We start from the raw sequence: 5,508 nt of genomic DNA on the forward strand, positions 1-5,508 counted from the left end.
AATCCTTTTCAGCCCACTAATGACTAAGATATTGATGTTTATGAGTTCCATTTCACTTTTGACAACTTCTAATTTTCCCACATTCATACTTCGTACATTCCATGTTCCGATTTTCAATGGATGTTTACAGCTGTTTCTCTTCATTTTGAGTTGTGCCCCATCAGCAAATGAAGGTCTTGTGGACTTTTCTCCCATGGGTTTTACTCCATTTGCATCATCACCGTCAGCTCTACTTTGAGGAGGCAGCTCTTCCCCAGTCGCATTTTGAGTGCCTTCCAACATGAGGGAATCATTTTCCAGCACTATATCTGACAGTATTTCCCTGCTATTCGTAAGGTTTTCAGTGACTAAATATTCGGACATAGTTTGTCACTCTTTCTTCCTGTTTGTCTTTGTCTGGAAGCTCATCTGAAACCTGTCCACCATGGGTGACCCTGCTGGTATTTAAAATACCAGTGGCATAGCTTTCAGTCGGTACCAATTCAATAGCACCTAACAACAACAACAACAATGGTTAATGATAGTGAACATTTCTTCATCTGTTGGCTGCCTGAATGTCTTCCTTATTGAAGGGTCTGTTCATGTGCTGTGCCCATTTTAAAATTGGGTTATTTGTATTTTTATTGTAGATGTGTATGTTGTGTTGTTGTTGTTAGATGCCCCCAAGTCAGCACTGACACATAAAAACCCTATAGACAACAGAAAGAAACATTGCCCAGACCTTCACTAAACTCATAATCTTTGCTAAGTCTGAGCCCACTGCTGCTGCCACTATGCTAAAACATCTCATTGGGGGGGGGTCTCTTTTTCTCTGACCCCCTACTTTACCAAACATGATATCCTTCTCCAGAGACTGGTCCTTCCTGATAAAATGTCTAAAGTATAAGAGACGAAGTCTGGCCATCCTACTTTCCAGGGAGCAATCTGGCTGTACTTTTTCCAACACAGATCTGTTTGTTCTTTTGGCAGTCCATGGTATTTTTAATATTCTCCTCCAAGACCATAACTCCAATGCATCAATTATTCTAGTGTCTTCCTTATTCACTGTTGAAATTTCACATGTATATTAGGTTATTGAAAATACCATGGCTTGCATCTGGTGCATCTTACATCTTTGCTCTTGAACACTTTAAAGAACCCTTGTGCAACAGATTTGCCTAATGTAATACCTCAGGTGATTTATTGGCTGCTGCTTCCATGAGTGTTGATGGTTGAGCCAAGAAAAATGAAGTCTTTGGCAACTTCTATATTTCCTCCACTTATATGGATGTTGTTTATTGGTCCAGTGAAGATTTTTGTTTTCTTTGCATTCATATGTAACCCATACAGAAGGCTGTGTGTGGTCTATGATCTTCATCAGTAAGTATATTAAGTCCTCTTCAATTTCATTAAGCAAGATTGTATCATCAGCATATATTGTAAGTTGTCAATAAATTTTTCACTAATCCTGATGCCACATTTTTCTTCATATAACCCATCTTCTCAGATTATTTACTCAGCATACAGATCAAATAAATATCATGAAAGAATACAACCCTGGCTCACTCCTTTCCTAATTTTAAATATTTGATGTTGACTTGTTTCATTCAAACAACTTCCTCTTGGTCTATGTACAGGTTCCTCATGAGCACAATTAAGTGTTCCAGAATACTCATTCTCCCCAATGTTGTCCATAGTTTATCATGGTCCACACAATTTTCAGTATGTCCCACTCATCTATTTTGTCTTCTATAGTTTGTGTTTTACAGTTTGATAACCTATGTATACCATGTATTAGAGTCCCTATGTTTGTCCCTCTTTTTTTCACTGATGCTCTTTATAGTTCTGAGATTTACATATAGATCCTTTATCCATTTTGAGTTAGTTTTTGTATATGGTATGAAATATGGTTCTTGTTTCATTCTTTTGCAAATCTATTTCCAGTCTTGCAAGCACCATTTGTTGAAGATCCTTCCTCTTTCCCATTTAATGTGTTTTGGCCCTTTGTCAAAGATCTGTGGACTGTATATGGGTGGATTGACTTCTGGGTTCTCAATTATGTTCCATTGATCTATGGATCTTTCATTGTACCAGTACCAGGCTGCGTTGATCATTGGGGCTGTCTAGCAATCTTTGAAATCAGTGAGTGAGAGGTCTCAAAAATGAGTGAGAGGTCTCAAACTTTGCTCTTCTTCTTAATCAGAGATTTGCTAATCTGAGGTCTCTTTTCTTCATGAGCATAATCATTTTTTCATCTCTTTAAAGAATGCTGTTGGGATCTGGATTGTTATTGCATTATATCTGTACATTGCTTTAGATAGTATTGACATTTTCACAATATTAAGTCTGCATATCTGTGAAAATGGTATATTCTTCCATTTTTGTAAATCTCTTTTGTCTTCTTGTAGCAGTGTCTTGTATAGGTCTTTTGTTTCTCTGGTTAGATTTTATTTGTATTTCATCCTTTGGGTAGCTATTGTAAATGGTATTGTTTTCCTAATTTCCTTTTCAGAATTGTCTTTATTAGTATAGTGGGATCCAACTGATTTTTGTATACTGATCTACACTGCCACTTTGCTGAGTCTTCCAACTAGTTCCAATTTTTTTTTTTTTTTTTTGCTGAGTGTTTTGGAATTTCTATACATATGATCATATCATCTGCAACTAAAGAGAGTTTTACTTCTTTTTTGCCAAATTCGATGCCCTTAATTTCCCTTTCTTGCTTTATAGGTCTGGCTAAGACTTCTAACCCAATATTGAATAGGAGTGGTGATAAAGGGTATTCTTGTCTGGTTCCTGTTCTCAAAGAGAACGATTTATATGTTCTTAATTACTTTGAGGAATTTCCCTTCAAGTCCTACTTTGTTGAACGTTTTTATCAAGAATGAGTGCTGGATTTTGTCAAATGCCTTTTCTGCATCAATCAATATGATCATGTGATTCTTTTCCTTTTTTTAATTTATGTGCTGGATTACATTGATTGTTTTTCTAATATTGAACCATCTTTGTATCCCTGGTATGAATCCCACTTGGTCATGATGTGTTATTTTTTTGACATGCTGTTGAATTCTACTGACTAGTAATTTGTTGAGAACTTTTGCATCTATGTTCATGAGAGATATTTGTCTAAAATTTTCTTTTTTTAGTGATGTCCTTCCCTGGTTTTGATATGAGGGTTACACCTGCCTAATAAAATGAATTAGGAAGTTTTCCATGCCTTTCCATATTCTGGAACAGTTCGAGTAAAATTAATGTCAGCTCCTCTCTGAATGTTTGGTAAAATTCATCAGTAAAGTTATCTGTGCTGAGACTTCTTTTGTTGGGGGATTTTTGATGACCAGATCAATTTCTTCTTCTGTTATAGTTCTGTTCAAGTTTTCTACTTCACTCTGTATGTTTAGGTCAGTCACATTTTTTGAAAAATGCATCCATTTCCTCTAGGTTTTCAAATTTGTTGAAGTCCAACTCTTCATAATATTTTGTTATTATCCTTTTTATTTCCATTTTTTCTGTTGTGATATCACCCATGTGATTATTTGCATCTTTTCCCTCTTTTCTTGTATTAACTTTGCCAATCGTTTGTCAATTTTATTTATCTTTTCAAAGAACCAACTTCTTGTCTTGTTATTTTTCTGTTTCTTATTTCATTTATTTCTGCTCTACTCTTTATTTGTTTTTTGTTTTTTTGGTGACTGTAGGTTTACTTTACTAGTCTTTTTCTAATTGTTCAATATATTGTGTTGGTGTGTTGATTTTGGTTCTTTCTTCTTTTTGCATGTATGCTCAATACAATTGATCATCCACTCTGTGTCAGGTAAACCACAATTTATCACACACACACCACAAATCAAACACATTGACATACTTTTCTCTAGGAAGTCTTACTACAGTGTTATTGATCATAATGAAAAGGTCAAACTGTCCATTTGTGCAACAGTAAAGAGGAGGTATAAAACACCGTGAAACATTATACAGTCATGTTTAAAGGAGATGGAAAGACAGAGAGCAGGGGCCAGTTAATTGTGGTGCCTGGACACACCTGGCTTACCACTTGCTTCTGTGGATCAAGCTGAATTGGAAAGCAGCCATGCGCTCTCACTTACTGCTGCTGGCCACAGTGATGGCAGGGTTGACATATGATAATACAACCCAAAAGACCTGCAAAGCCTGAAATATTTACTACTTTCCCATTAACAGAAAAACTTTGCCAAACACTGGCATACAGTAATGTTTGTGCCAAGTTGCTTCCGACTCATGGTGACCTTGTATAGGGTTTCTGAGGAGGGCTCGTGAGTTTGAACTTCTGACCTTGCAGTCCAGTGTTTATCCTACAGTGTCACACCAGGACTCCATATATATACATGTTGTTGCTATTGTTAAGTGCTGCCAAGTCAGTTCAAACCCACAGTGATCCTGTATAAGGTTTCCAAGGAGGGATTGGTAAGTTTGAGCTTCCAAGCTTGCAGTTACAATGGACCTTGTGGTTGAGGGCTTATCCTACAGTGCTTATCCTACATGGACCCCGTGAGTGGCACTGTGGGTTAGTGCACTGGACTGCAAGGTCAGTTTGAACCAAAAGGTCAGAGGTTCAAGCTCACCAGCCCCTCCTCAAAAACCTTTTACAAGGTGGCTATTAATTGAAACTGACTCAACAACACTTAATAACATTATTAAGTGTTCTCTGAAAGCAGAGGACACCCGAAAGATGCTTACCTGTGCTTTATTCACTACGAAAAGTCTTTCAATTGTGTGGATCCTGAAAAGCTATGAACAACATTGTGCAGTATGATTATTCCAGAACACTTAATTGTGCTCATGAAGAATCGGTACATGGATCAGGAGGCAGTTGTTCAAACAGAACATGGGAACACTGAATGGTTTAAAATTAAGAAAGGTGTGCAACAGGGTTGTATTCTTTTACCATACTTATTCAACCTGTATGCTGAGCAAATAATCTGAGAATCTGAGTTATATGGAGAAAAATGTGGCATCAGGATTGGAGGAAAAATCATTAACAACCTGTGATATTCAGATGATACAACCTTGCTTGCTAAAAGTGAAGAGGACTTAAAACATTTACTGATGAGATCAAGGAGCACAACCTTTGGTATGGATTACATCTCAACGTAAAGACAACAAAAATCCTCACCACTGGCCACTGGACCAATAATGACATCTTATCAATGGAGAAAAGATTGAAGTTGTCAAGGACTTCATTCTTCTTGGATCAACTATCAACACACATGGAAGCAGCAGTCAAGAAATCAAACAAAGTATTGCATTAGGCAAATCTGCTGCACAAGACGTTTTTAAAGTGTTGAAGAGCAAAGATGTCAGCTTGAGGACTAAGGTGCACCTGACCCAAACCATGGTATTTTCAGTAACCTCATATGGATGCAAAAGCTGGGCAGTGAATAAGGAAGACCGAAGATGAATTGATGCCTTTGAGTTGTGGTGTTGGAGGAGAATATTAAAAGTGCCATGGGCTGCTAAAAGAACTAACAGATCTGTTTTGGAAGAAGTGCAGCC

The sequence above is a fragment of the Chrysochloris asiatica genome, unplaced genomic scaffold (genome assembly GCF_000296735.1).
Source record: "Chrysochloris asiatica unplaced genomic scaffold, ChrAsi1.0 scaffold00025, whole genome shotgun sequence".
NCBI lineage: Eukaryota > Metazoa > Chordata > Mammalia > Afrosoricida > Chrysochloridae > Chrysochloris > Chrysochloris asiatica.